Below are 15,953 nucleotides of genomic sequence, written 5' to 3'. Positions count from 1 at the left end.
CAGGAAGAGTGACCTCATTGACTTTCCTATAATCAACCACAGGACGAAAAGATCCATCCTTCTTAGGCACCAGGAGAAGAGGCGAATTCCACTCGGAGTGGGACTCCTGTACAACACCTTCACTCAACAAATCGTCAACCAAGGACTGGGCTATAAGCCGACGAGAGTGAGGCAACCTGTAAGAGGGGACGTAAACAGGACGAGTGCCTGGCTGAAGGTCAATTCTATGAACCATACGATCCGTAACCCCTAACGGATCACCTGGTAAAGCCAAAGCCTGACGGTGGGTAACTAGCAGGTCAAGGAGACGAGGTGTCTCTTTAGGAAAATCAGTTTCGCCTACAAATGTGGCAAGTTCAGAAGCTACGCGAGCAGGGTCACGTGTTGGAGGAGACTGTAGAACAGAAGCTGCTATAATAGGCGAATCTTGGAAAGCAGCAACGCGTGCCGCCTCAAAGGAGCCTAAGTGACTGCCAGGAGAGAGAGAAATAGGAGCACCCGTAACATTGGTTACCATCGCTGTGGTAACGTGATCCTCACGAATAGTGGAGAGAGTTCCTTCTAGGGCAAGCCGACGAATACGAATAGAATCAGGCATAGAGAGAACGTCAGACCCAATTGGGGCACCTGAGACGCGCACTGGAACTCGAACAGAGCTTGAAGGTTCAATAAGATGCTCTCCTACAACAACAGCAGCACAATGAGCAACAGGGGCAGAGCGCTGAGAAATTGGGACAAGCACAAAAGAATCACAAACGGAAACTGGCCTATCCGAAGCAGAGATATCAACTTTGCAGAAAGTCACTACACGGCGACTAGGAGAAATATCTATGCTATGAGCTGTAAGAGTATCAATACCCAGGAGGCAATCACACTTAAGGGCAATGCCAGAGACAACAGCAAAAGTGACATTGAATACTGTAGCATGCGAGGAAATATGTAAAGGAAGACAAACTGATCCAAGAACAAGCAAGGGAGAGCCTTGCACAGAATGCAAATTATTACAAAAGGGAGATAAAGGAAGATTATACAATTCTCGCAAGGCAAAGTAAGCCTTTCTACTTAACAGACTACATTCTGCACCAGTATCTACAGTGACTGAAATAGGCGTTTCCCTAGTGAAAAATTGAAAGGTAAGTAATTGAGAAGATTCAACAACCACAAAAGGAATTATTTGAGACCGAACATTGCTGGTCAACTCTTGGGGTTGGGAAACATGCGCTGGGGAAAATGGGATTGCCGAGGCTGGTGAGACGTCTCCTCCCTAAGTTTCAAAACCTTGAAACATTGATCAGTCGAATGTTTACACTGACCATGAATATGGCAATAACTGAGTCTACCTGGAGGCTCTACTCTGGAAAGGTCATGCGATTAATTAGAAGAAACAGTAGGTACACTCCTACCAACAGGGGACAGTTTTGACTTGTGTACCTGGCGTCTACGACGGAAACAAAAATCGCTGGAATGACCAGACCTGTTACAAAAAGTACACAACAGGGGAGGGGGTGTAACTGTAGATTGAGGGAGTTGAGGAGAACAAGGGACATGACCCTGTTGATGAGCATTGCTAATACACAAAGAGCTAGATGGAACTTCTCCCAGTTTACGTGAAAGTTGTGATGCAAAGGACAATAGAGTTTCATCAGGCTTATACTTGAGAGAAGATGCTGCTCGTCTCTCAGAAGGCACCAAAAAAAGAATATATAGAAGAAACTCTGCGATAAGGCGAAATCTATCTATGGAAATGTTACCTTTCTCTACCCAGTCCGACTGGGACAATGATTCAAAAACCTCAACTGCAAGGATACTGGCCTGAGCTTGCGCCCGACGATAATTCAGAGTACCCAGTCTGGATACGAGAGTATCAGCTAATTTGAAGCACCAATGGAACGCATCACCACCAAGATTATCTGCGAAAATTTTAAGAAAATTAGCCCTAAAGGTGTCATAATCATAGTTTAGAAGTTTAGGATCTAAACATGAAGCCGAGAGGAGCTCTGCAGCAAAAGAATGTGGCACAATCTGGGACCTCACAAAAGAGATCTTCTCAGGCCCAGTCGAAACATTCGACTGTACGATTGCGTCCTCACATTGACGGATAAATACAGCAGTCCTATAATTAGGGTCTATCCCAGAAAAAGGGACCACAGTTGGATTCTGATGCAGTAATGTTACCCTATTTCCCATTGGCTCAGATGAGTATGTCGGGCTGAGAAACGAAGGCCTCGATTTAGACATGGTGGGAGATGATAACTTTGTCCCACTTCTTAGAAGCATAAGAAAACACTAACACCAATATGAAATGTAAACAAAAATAATATAGTGAATCACACGGACAATGACATAAGTTACAGAAACACAAGCATTGATATTAATGCCATACATACATCAATAATGAGAAAAAATTTATAGGAGGACCGTAATTAGCAAAAATTCAATACTACAATAGAGCACAATACGTAAGTATACTGTAGACATACGGTACAGGCGACGAGAATCTAACATTCCGGGGTAACAATTCAAAGTACACAAATGACGTCACCAAAAACTTACATAAATCATACAAGCATGAAAACTATAATGCATATAACATAAGCATTGGAATACGTATACGTAATTAAGCACGCGTCGCCCAGCGACAGTTCCAACATTCAAATTATGACGTCACGGTTTCGACCAGGGAAGCGTCACTTAACCGGTCTTCACAGATTTAACTTTGGCTTCTCCTGGAGCCAATAAACTGTCTAATTCACCATCCAGGCGCAATTTCCGCTGAGGGTACCCACGGAGCAATAATCAGGACAGGCGACTATGATTTCCAAGAACCGTAGGGAAGAAAAAATCACCTGCCGGCAAACGGCCTGCGCCGAAATGCAACTGAAGACACAGTGTCCAGAGCACTATAATGTTTATTAATAAAGTCACTGAAAACACCTAGCTGGAACGAAAAAAAAAATGGGAGAAAACACAGCACAAGAACACAAAATGTTAACGTATAAGCCGGTACGCAAACGGTGACTAGCCGGGCTATCAAAGTCACTTCGTACTAGTCTTTCATATGAAAGTATAGTTCTAGTCTTTGTAATAAGATTAGTTACTAATCGTTTATACCGCTGCCACCAAATATTCTGGGTGGCAAATGAAACTAGGGAGGCACAGTATACATATATAATATGGCTAAATCACAAAATGACACGAACACAATAGACAAGCGTGCGGGAGGCGTGAACGTGACTTGTCAACTGGCTTCCGACGCCACTCATCCAGGGTTGCCAGATTACCCAAGCCATGCCTTGCGGCATTTGATAAAAATGATAAATACGGAATTTAGAATATATATACAAAACACACAGAATATAATACAATATGAATATACTTAATACACAATACAATTATTACAATAAATACTGAAATAATACAATGTATGTATTATACACCATGCCAACACAGTCTCTTCACTCCAGCTCTCTCAACAAACGCCCAGGAATCTTCGCCGGCCGGTGGTGGCGAGGAGATATATCTCCTTAGCTGCTGCCGGTCTGGCACAGGCCGACCTCTTCGTTGACGTCGGCAGGCGGGTTTACACTAAGACAAATACATACATTTCCCAAGCCACGTAATTCTCTGTTTTCAGAGTAGTGCTTGGAAGAAAAGAGGCACACGCACACCTGCTCGCTGGCTTAGCAGAGGCCCAACCCAACTCTCACACAGAACCCTCACCTGCTCGCAGGCTGGTCGACGGAGAGGAATTGGGACGCCTCTCTGTCCAACCGGCCCCCAACCTAACGCTGGCCTCTTCGCTGACGCTGGCGAGCGAGTTTACATTCTGACATTTAACACACAATTCCCAATCACGTAATTCTCTGCTTTCAGAGTTGTGATTGGAAGGAGAGAGATAATAAAACACCCGCCCGCCTGCCCCCCCTCGCACCGCCATTGAATCAACTCTACAGGATCTCAAACCCAACCTGGGGAAAAGCAGGCTACTCAGGCCCCACCTGTGGCTTATCAGGAACGCGCTCTACACGCTCGCCGGTGGTGGCGAGGAGATATATCTCCTTTGCTGCTGCCGGCCGACCTCTTCGTTGACGTCGGCCGACGGGTTTACACCTCCCGCCTGCACCCCCCCCCCTCGCACCGCCACTGTATCAACTCTACAGGATCTCAAACCCAACCTGGGGAAAAGCAGGCTACTCAGGCCCCACCTGTGGCTTATCAGGAACGCTCTCTACACACGGGAAGTGAACTCTATTCACTTCCCGTAAGATACACACACACACCTCTCACGAACATAGCCACGACACACGCACAAACATCTACATTTACTTTTTCTTCGACTAAAATTCGCTTCCTTTCTAACTTTCTCTTCTACTACATCTTCTCACTTCAATTTACCTCCCACTAAATATTTTTCCGTTTTTTCGACCTTTCTCTACTACTACGCCTCCTACCATTTCCTAAACTTTTGTTGGTGATCCTAATCCCGGCGTCGGCGCCCCCGTCCAAGCTCCCAGTCCATTTCTCCCGAGCCACGACCACCAACTGCCCCAAATCGCTCGCTAATTCGCCCGGTGGCAATAGCCCTCTTTTATACGCTACTATCTTTTCATTTTCTTACAGATATTCTTCCCCTCCTACAGAAACCGATCCCGCGCAAGCGGGTGGTCTTTCCTAGGAATTCAGAATTCAGTCTTTGAAAAAGCTGTAACAAGCGAAACGTCGCACAAATAAAGGTTTCGATCTCACACGGTGTCGATTCTCACAGTCTTGTCGGCTTTTGCCATTGTGTTTCATGATCACCATTCATGACAATGACATGATGAATGAAGACAATGACAATGCATGAAGAGTGAATACATCTGATGACGTCACTGCGGAGTAGATGGCGCTACGGGTAGGTTCTGGGAGAATTTCTAAAGCAGACAGTGTTTTGGGGATAGGATCAGCGATTTCAAATTGCAATGAATAAATAAAAAACGAAAGAGTTTTTTTATTTAATTCATTTAGCTATCAATGACTTTGGGAATCACTAAAAGCTAATTCCAGTAAAATTAGATAACTTTTATTTTCATATTGGTTACACTTTAAACCTACTCTAAGAATTTTCTTGTTTAGATCACTCAGCACATCTCGTAAGGCTTCTGCTCTTTCTGAAATAAAAATAATGCCACCCACAAAACTTAGCTGATTAGAATATTCGCCATTAATTTTCAAACCTTTCTCTTCTTAACTCAATTTTTTTTAATATATTGCAAGCAAGCTGTAAACAGTTTGGGTGAAATTATACACACGGGAAAGGGATGTTTTTTTTTTTTTTTTTTTTTTTTTTTTTTTTTTTTTTTTTTTTTTTTTTTTTTTTTTTTTTTTTTTTTTTTTGAGGAAATATGAATCCTTCTTGACATTTACAGCCTGGAGGTGAACAAACATGTTCCAAAGATTAATGGAAGAAAGAAACAGGACTGGTTCAACAAAAAATGCGAGATTGCAATATATATATACAGTACATATTGTTGTAGTATAAGGAGTTATTTCGGTGTGCTAGAAGTCGCCTTCACCAGCATTACATTGACACACATGACAAGAAGCCGCGCTTGGAAGACCTCATCAGGGATACCGAAATAATTCACACAGACTCTAATTACGGACGCTTAATAATTGACGAGACAGTTAGTATTACTTTACAGCAGCCTACATTAAACGTCCAGAAGTCATCGGATCATGTCCTCCCTTCCAATAGAAAAAACAGACCCGCACACCGTGACATTTGCCCACTGGATGTTCCAAGACGACAAGACGTGACATTAGCTCCCCGTAGGTCCCGGCGAGAGGGTGCATCTAGACATTTGCTCACCGGAAGTGACAACTCGACAAGACGTGACATAAGCCCACCGTTGGACTAGGGCCCCCTTCCTGGCCCCGCCCACCCGCATATTCCCACCAATCATATTCCACCATTTTTATTTCTTCTCTGTTGTTTGTACGGCCCACGGACCTTTATATTCTAATGTTTTTCACATTTGTAATCAGTTTTACCCTGAAGACGACCATGTGAAATGGTTGAAACAGCTGTCGGTATAAAATGGAAAACCACTCTGACGACTTTCGTACTTTCCTCCAGAGTTTGAACCATGAAGAGAAAATGATACTTAGAAAGTTAGAGAAATGTTCTCTAAAAATCATTGATGCCACTTGTGCTTTAGCATTCAACAGTAATATATATATATATATATATATATATATATATATATATGTATATATATATATATATATACATATATCTATTTATATATATACCAGGATGTGGCTTGGGGGAGAATGAAGCCATAAAACAAAAGAAGCTTACAGACAAGCTAGAAATGACTATACAAGAATCCACAGGGAATAGAAAATTCAATGGTAGCACCAGGAATTGTTCATTGGGGGAGCTGAGAGGGGGCTGGGGTAAAATTTGGAGGGGCTTCACAAAATGTCATCAAAGTAAAGTATTGATGGCAAATTGTTATGTATATTTTTTTATCTCATCTAAAAATTTGCCCAAGGTAATCATAAAACCAAGGAAATCCAGAATAATGTATATGCAACATTTATTACCATTAAGATAAAAGCCACTCTACTGAAAGAAAAAATTCATAGACCTGTATAAATACGTAGTTGATATGGCGGAAAAGAATGAGTCTACATGAAGTTAATACAATCTGAGGAAGAATAGTAGAAATTAGAGCATGGCAAACAGCCCAAGAACTTTAAATCAAGATGTTACATAACATAAGAACATAGGAGTGAGGAGACTGCAAGAGACCATAAGGCCTACACTAGGCAGCTCCGTATCCATCACCACCTGTCATGCCCATCCATAAAGTTGTCTAATCGTTTCTTAAAACAACTGATAGTTTCAGCGCTTACTACATGGTTACTAAGTTTATACCATTTGTTGACCATACTATTAGTAAACCAATTCTTGCCTATTTCCTTCTTAAATCTAAATTTGTCCAGTTTAAATCCATTACAGCGAGTCCTGTCCTGTTGTTTTAATATGATGACCTTGTTTGCATCACCCTTGTTATAACCTTTGATCCACTTGAATACCTCTATTAGATCACCCCACACTCTGCGTCTTTCCAGAGAGTGCAAGTTAAGGTGCCTAAGCCTCTCTTCGTAAGGCAAATTTCTGAGTCCATGTATCATTTTGGTCATTCTTCCCTGTACTGATTCTAGTGAATTGATGTCCATTCTGTAGGACGGAGACCAAAACTGTACCACATAGTCAAGGGTGGGTCTAACTATCGCTAGATAGAGTTTGATAATTACCTCTGCACTTCTGTTCGTCACCGTCCTAGCAATGAAACCTAATGCTCTGTTAGCTTTATTCCTAGCGCTGATGCACTGTTTCCTGGTCTTAATGTTTAAGGTTACTTTAAAAGTATGCACTCGTTCTGGTGATTAGCAGCAAATGTATCTACAATAGCATCAATGTTTAGCTGTTTGACCCTCCAAGAGGCTGATGTGACAGGGAGTTCGCTGCAATGTAGATAAGTTTATGCAGATCCATGAAGGAATCTTTCTATGGCTCCAGAAATGCTGCAAGTTCCAGTGGTGTGGACACTTCCTGGCCCTTGTCTCTCTTCCTAGCTATATGTCTTTTCAACTGGTTGTGTTGGCACAGTGTATATAAATATATTTATTAACTTGTATTGTGATGTATGTTTGTCGTGTATAGTGCAATGATTGTGTTATTGTAAGATTTAGCAGATGCAGTGCGCGCCATGGTTTGGCGCCAAAAATGTGAGCGTGGCGTCAGTAGTCAGTATTCAAGCAGCCTTGACGACTGCCGCACGCATTTTTTGTGCTTGTGTTCTTTTGTGTATCTAAATATACTTGTGCCTTGACTTTCGTTGTGTCTTAATTTTGCCACCCAGAACATGATGAACCTCCACTGCAAGATCATCTTCTACCATTCCATAATTGGCTGCCATTCCTGACAGCGCTTCTTTCTCCAGAAGTGAAGAATGTTTCGGGTTCAAGGCAGTAGCACCCATCGAAACATTGCAGGCATCAAATTAGTATCGTCTCCTTAGCTCATTGAGCATTCTATCTATGATGGCATAGAAAGTCTTTCTCCTGGCATTCATCATAACATCCTGTGCTAGATGTTATGATAAATTCATCTAGGTGTCTGAGAGCAGATCTTTGTCTACTTGGACACTGAACCTCAGTGCATATCCCAACTGCCTTGCACAAATACTCAGCTTCAGTCCTTATTTCTGAGAGTCCAGAAAAGACCTGTAGATCAGATGTAGGAAATATTTCAAAATACGCTTACTGAGATGATTCATACTTACATCCCGTTTAAGGACAGACGCCCCCCCAAATCAGGCTCACCAAAAATAGCTCGACAAAGAAACTGAAAAAAGTATTGCTAAAAAGAGACAGGCTTATAAAAAATACAAGTGCTCGGGCTCACTTTATGACTATCAAAGTTATGTAATAATACAGAGAGATTAAAAAAAAATGAAAAACAAAAACGACAATACGAAATGAATATCGTTGATAAATCCAAAGAGAATCCAAAGAATTCTATAGTTACATTAGAGATAAAATGGTTATTAGGAACCACATTGGCCCACTTTTATGTGTTGACGGTATAGATTCAAATGAAGGAATGTATGATATTCTAAACAACTATTTTAGCTCATTATTCACAAACCTCAAAGTGAACTTCAAACTGAAACCTATGAAAAATCTAGGGTAAACTTACTACGGTAAATATAATAAAAGGAAAAATTAAAAGGTGTATAGAGAAATTCAAAATTAATAAAACACCAGGGCCTGACGGTTGGCATACAAGAATCTTAAAGGAAATGAAAAGTGAGATTGTTGTTCCATTAGAAATTATTTTCAAGAAATCCATCATATCCGGAGATGTCCCAAGAGAATGGAAGCTAGCTAACGTTACTCCCATATTCAAAAAAAGGTGACAAAAAGAAACCAAATAACTACAGGCCTATAAGCTTGACTTCAATCGTAGGAAAAATGATGGAAACTATCATCAGAGATGCTATCGAACACCATTTAGAAAGTAACTGTTTGATAAATGATAGCCAGCATGGATTCAGACGGAAACGTTCTTGCGTGACTAACTTACTCGAATTCTACAACACAGTCATCTCAAATTATGACAAAAGAAACAATATATATTCAATATATCTAGGCCTTGGAAAAGCTTTTGATACTGTCCTCCACGAAAGGCTACTTACTAAATTAGCTTCACGCGGAGTAAGTGGTAGCCTATTAAGTTGGACTAGAAATTGGTTAAATGATCGAAAACAGAGAGTTGTTTTAAATGGAAAACTTCTAGATGAAAAAATGTTACGAGTGTAGTTCCTCGGGGTTCCGTTCTTGGGCCACTTCTATTTATAGTATATATAAATTATGTACACCACGGACTAAAATGTATTCTCTCCAAATTTGCTGATGATATAAAACTGTGCGGAATGGCAAATGATCACTTAAATCAATTAGATATTCAAGAATATTTAGATAAATTACAGCAATGGTCTGAAAAGTGGCTAATGAAATGTGAAATAAGTAAATGCAAGGTTATGCACATAGGTAAAAATAACAGTAAGTACGATTATAAGTTATTTGGAAATTCGTTAACAGAAGTGGATAGTGAAAAGGATCTCGGCGTAATTATCAGTAACGATCTCAAATCATCTAAGCAGTGTATTTCAGCCTCTGAGAAAGCAAACAAGATTCTAGGACTGATTGCGCGATCTTTTAACTTCAAAAGTTCATCTCTCATTAACAAGCTATATAAATCGTTAGTTCGTCCACATTTGGAATATGCTGTTTCCGTATGGTCACCGAATCTCATTAAAGACATTGACAGATTGGAAAAAGTACAACGGCGAGCCATAAAACTGATTCCAAATATCAAAAATAAAGCATACGAAAATCTACTAAAACATATGAATCTGTTTTCCCTAAAAAAATAATAATAATAATAATAATAATAAAAAAGATTGTAGACTCAGAGGTGACTTGATACAGGTCTTTAAGATTCTAAAGGGAATTGACAACATCAAAAGTGACAACATTTTTGCACTGAATGAGAATCCGACAAGAAATAAGGTCTCAAATTGTCAGGAAATAGATTCAATTTGGAAGTGTGTAGAAACAACTTCGCCAACCGTGTAGTTAATGAATGGAACAAACTTCCTGCAGAGGCAGTGAAATGTAGAGTTCGAAGTTTTAAGATTCGTTTGAATAAACACCTAAGCAAGATGCTGAAATGACAGTCATTTATTTTATATTATTTGTTTATTTGTTTGTTACTATCTATTAGTTTATTATTATTTGCTTGATTTTTATTTATTATTAGTTATCTGTTAATTTATTATTATTTACTATTTACCTGTTTGCTTATTATTTAACTATACCTATGCATTTATTTATTTTATTTATTACTACTTATATGATTGTAATTTTTATTAATTTTTCTTTTATTTATTTATCATTATTATAATTTTTCAGCATCCGACCTAGTCATGGACCAAAAGGTCTCCTGTCGGCATATTTCTACTTTGTAATCCTTTTGTAATCCTTTGACAGTGTGCACCAAATCCTCTCCAGAGGCCAACTGGGGGTCAGGTGAATGGAGATGGTCTGACAGTTTTTTGGTCATCAGCAACAACAGTTTTTCCATGGCCATCAAATTTGTCACAAACTGCTGATCTAGCATGATACCCAGACTCTGCCTCAGTGGCTCTGTGCGCATTGTCTCCCTCCATGAGACGTTTCAAATTTGTCACTATAGCAGGCAGGGTTTTTTCACTGCCAGACAAGCAGCGTTTTGGCAGGCCCATCTTGTGTCCGACAGTCGCTTTAACTCATTGTGCTGCTTAGTGGAATCCATTTTTTTTTTTTTTTTTTTTTTTTTTTTTTTTTTTTTGCGCCTTTAGAAATTCTTCGTGTACTACCGATGCAGAGAATTTTTACAAGCTCTGTATAGCCAAAAAAAATTCTGCTGCAGCCTGGACATTGTTTACACAATCAACCAGCACAAGGTTGAGCCTGTGAGCATAACAATGGACATACACAGCCTGTGGTACCTCTCTCCTGACCCTCTCCTGTACACCACTGATGTACCTTGACATGACTGCAGCCCCTTCCTAGCACTGGCCAATGCAGACGTTGTGGTCAATACCACATTTCGCCAGGGTCTCAAGGATCTTGTTGAGCATTGAGTTTTCATCCAGACCCTCGGCTGCTGTAAATCAAAGAACTCCTCGTGAAGGCTCTGTTAGTGGAGATACCTCACCACAATTGACAGCTGTTCTTGTTTGCTGACGTCCTGGATCTTATCCACTATTAGGACAAAATGCTCTGCTTTCTGGACCTCGTTCCTGATGTCCTTTCTGATCATTGAAACTATGATGGCAAGCAGTTCATTTTGGATATCGTGGTGTGTATTTTGCATTGCCAGAACCATTCGGCTTCTTTTTGACAATGTCATCACACCTGGAAATCATGTCCAGCAGTTCCAGGAAGTTGTTAACAGGTAGAATAGATGCATTTCCTGTGACCTCTCTGGGCCACATTTTGGCAGGCTGTGTAGAGCAGTGCGTCTATTACTGCTTTGATGTAATGTCTGTTTTCTTTTACAGTTTTAGCATGGCCGGCATCAAGAGCATGGGAAATTCTTGAACCTGTTGTTTTCTACATCTTAAACTCTGCCCAAACTTGCATAGAAAAATTGTGTCCTGCTGAGCTATCATGGAACTTCAGTAGTGTGGTTGCCTTCTTCCAGCTCCTAAAGCCGTAATGGATGAAGGACTTCTCATATTTGCTGTGTGCATGACTGAAGTGACGACGTGCAAAGCAGAATGCAGCATGTAGAGTCATGGAATACTCCAGCCACGAGTGATGATCACACCAGTTCCTGTTAAATGACTTTGATTAGCCACTGTATTCTGTGGCTGGGTATTTCTTCAAGTCTGGACAGATGGGACCTCTATCTGGAAGTTGGCTAAGGTCCTTGGGTCCAGGCAGTAGTTTCTCACCCTGGGTCTGAGTGGTCCTCTCTTGTGGCTGTGGTTCTGCACTAGCCAAGTCTGCAGCCTCACCACCATAATCACCACTGTCCTCGTTCACATCAGGTGTGATAGTAGGATCATCAATTCGCTACCTCTTCTTGGGTAACAGGTAGCATTCCATGATCAAACCTATGTCTGATCCCGCCTGGTCGGTCACCGCAGGCACACGTCTAATCGGCGAGGCGACTGAACACGGACTGAGCAGAGAGACCTCACTTGAAATTAGAGTTGATGCTACAGCAAAGCGCCAAGCCTTCAGTAAATAATTCGACACAATTCCACATAATACAAATACATCCTAAAAACAACACAATACACAATAGTCCAGTCGATTTTTTTTTTTTCCAACCGATAGTACATGCAACCGATAGTACATGTAACCATTAAACGATATAAAAAATAATTTGTCATAGTAATTCACTCCATAGGACGTATTTGATTTCACCCATAATTCTAATGTGTTTACTTCTTTGCATAATCTTTACACAAGTCGTTTCATTCCATATTAATCAAAATGAAGGAGTTGTATTACCTTTACTCAACTAATACTACTCAAATCCTCCATGAATGCAGACGGCCGACCCGTCATCTTGATAGAATTTATCAATCGCTCAAACAGTTCGGCTTTGTCTGTTGATAGACGTTAATGATGGACTGTTTGAGGGATTGGTAATCAGCCGCCTTCAGTATGTCGATCGAAACACGACCATCTAGGTTGTGGGGGGGAGGGACAGTGCGGCATCACTTTGGTGGTATTTGGTCACATTTGGTGTAATAGCTGCGAGGTGAAATTGTGATAGTAAAATACTGGTAACAAAATTAATTAAAATTGTGGTGAATTTTCATCTTGGAAGTTTAGGACCTTACAATACATGATTACCGAAATTCTTGGAAATTCCTTGGGTAAAATTTTACAAAACCTCAACAACGAATTAAAAAGAAAATTCTAGACTATATTGCAAGTATCTGAAAAGGTTTTTTTTTTTTTCGAAAGAGAGAGAGCACATTTGAATTGAACAACATGCTATTTATAAGGCTCCAAAGTTGAAATCGGTGAAGGCCAAATCCAAGAACATTATTTAAAAAGAATCAACTTTAACAAATGAAAAAAACATAAATATCCAATTTTGATTCAATATCATTGAAGTGATGATGTTAAATCCATAGATATAATAAAATTTATTTAATGGAAGCAGAAGATACCATAAAAATAGTTGTTATTGATGATCACTGCACCAGGTCTTGTTAGGCTCTATGCAGGGCAAAGGTTGTTAGCATACGTCTTGGAGTTTTATTGCAATTCTAATAAGAAAGAGTCCTTGGCTGTGGATTCTTTCTCTCACAAAACTTTTTATTTCAATTGTGGATAAAAACTCACATTTTCGGTCTCTCACATCATAAATTCGTCCTTCGTTTCAAATTCGAAGTCAAATATCACTTAAAATGTTCTCACCTGCCACAAACCCCACTTCTTCAACATTTCCCGATACACTGTAGTCGAGAAGATTTTTTTTTTTAATTCGATGTTGAGGTTTTGTAAAGTAATACAATTCGTTGTTGAGGTTTTGTAATGTAACAAGCACCTGGCTGCGCCAGCCACGGTTACGCCATGGGTGCTTGGCCTGCGGCGCTGCTCGCTTCGCTCGCGGGCGTTTCGCGCCCTAGGGCTACGCCCTCTTGCTATACATTTGTAAAAGGTCAAACTAGAATATGAGTGATAAAAATCATGTGTTTTATTAGTCATCTTTAACTTCTTCAACTTGAAGCCGCCGGCACTACTTCTTAGTAGAAGATTCTCCCTCGTCGTCGTCGCTGCACCTCTTGTTGCTCTCAGTGGTGGTATCTCTGTTCTCTTTTAGCATCTTTTTGACCTCTTCTATTTTTTGGTTAACTTCCTCGATTTTCTCTTCCAACTCCTCCTTGATAGAGATAGAGAAACTGGAGGCAGGGTTGACCTCTTCTTCTCTTTCGTAGCACAAATCGTACAACGCGGGCAGCAATATATCTACGGCTTCCTCTTCTGAGATCGTGTACACTTCTTTGGGTATCTCAACAATGCTTTGGTCAGGCTTTTCTTCGGCCAAAGCAACTTCTTGGTCGTCAGAAACTACGACCGCTTCAGGAGGTTTATCTTCTTCTGAAAGATTCTCAACGAAAAGTTCTTTATACACGCAATTGCGTGGTAGTTTCATCCTGAAATCGTCGTTCACTTTTTCCCAACCTGTGTATATGATGAGAGAATTCCAGCTTGTAGCTCTTGAGCAGGCGACATAAAGTTGTCCGTGGGCAAAGCACTGTGCAGAATCAAGCAATATTCCACACCTATCAAATGTCTGCCCCCGAGATTTGTTTATCGTCATCGCATAACTAAGCTTAACAGGGAATTGTTTCCGCTTGAATGGTATAGTGGTATCAGTAGACTCCAGAGTAATTCTCGGGAGTAAAACCTGTTCACCCCTGTGTGTACCGCCTAAGATCTTTCCGACTCGTTATGGCATTGAAAACCGATGTCTGAATGTCCGTTACTTCTTCCATTGCAGTGTCAACACTCATGTACACTTTCTCTGGTTCTTCAGACTTATCGTAGACCATCAAGTTTATCCTGTCGACATCATCGTTTGTGGGGGAAATGATAGCCCTCTTCTCGAAATATGAAGCATTCAGGTGATTTTCCTCTAAATTATCATAGACTTTGTCCACTAACTCTTTACGGGTCTCAACGACAATCCCAAACTTCTCGGGAAGTTTTACGGGTCCACTCTCCCCTCTCCCCAGAGCCAATAGATTTTTCGCAAATATCTTGTTCTCTGCGTCATCTGCCTAGAGTCTCACGTTACGTGTTAATTCCAACTTTAAAAGGTCGTCCCAAAAATAACCGGACTTTATACAGTATTCGAGCTCATCATTCATTCCTCCCCCTCTTATAACTGGGAGGATTTGACGAAAATCTCCCTCACAGACAAAGACTACCCCCCCCCCCCATAAACCTTCCTGGAACACCCAAAATGTCCCGAAGGGAAACATCACACACGCACGCACACACACAATTTTACAAATACACTTTATTCTAACAGAAGACTGGTTTTCATATGCGAGGGCGGGAAGTCCAGGAATGAGCTAAAACGCTCGAGCAATCGCCTCATCCCAGTTATACACTTCTTAGACTCTCTTCATGGCGTATGTTGATGACAACTCACCAGTGAGACGGGGTCGCCGGAACGAGCTGTCTACGAACACCAAGAACTTCGAGATCTTCGAGACCTTCCAGAAGTTCGAGACCTTCCAGAACTTCGAGACCTTCCAGACCTTCGAGACCTTCCAGACCTTCGAGAACTTCGGCACTTTCGAGAACTTCGGCACTTTCGAGAACTTCGGCACCTTCGAGGGCTTCGGCACGTTCGAGAACTTCGGCACCTTCGAGAACTTCGGCACCTTCTAGAACTTCAACTCCTTCGAGAACTTCGGCACCTTCGAGAACTTCGGCACCTTCGAGAACTTCGGCGCCTTCGAGAACTTTGGCACCTTCGAGAACTTCGGCACCTACGATAATTTCGGCACTTTCAAGAACTTCGAGAACCTCGACACCTTCGAGAACTTCGGCACGTTCGAGAACTTCGGCACCTTCGAGAACTTTGGCACCTTCGAGAAATTCGGCAGCTTCGAGAACTTTGATACCATGGCTTAACGATGATCGTTCTTGACTCAACGATGATTCTCCACGGCTCAACAATGATCGTCCATTGCAAAACGATGATCGTTCAGGGCTCAACGATGATCGTCCATGACTCAACGATGAGCGTCCATGGCCTAACGATGATCGTCCATGGCTCAACGATGATCGTCCACGGCTCAACGATG

This window comes from Oratosquilla oratoria, chromosome 7 (genome assembly GCF_046742065.1).
Source record: "Oratosquilla oratoria isolate Oo_2021 chromosome 7, ASM4674206v1, whole genome shotgun sequence".
In the NCBI taxonomy this organism is placed as follows: domain Eukaryota; kingdom Metazoa; phylum Arthropoda; class Malacostraca; order Stomatopoda; family Squillidae; genus Oratosquilla; species Oratosquilla oratoria.
Note: the sequence above shows the minus strand (reverse complement) of the source record.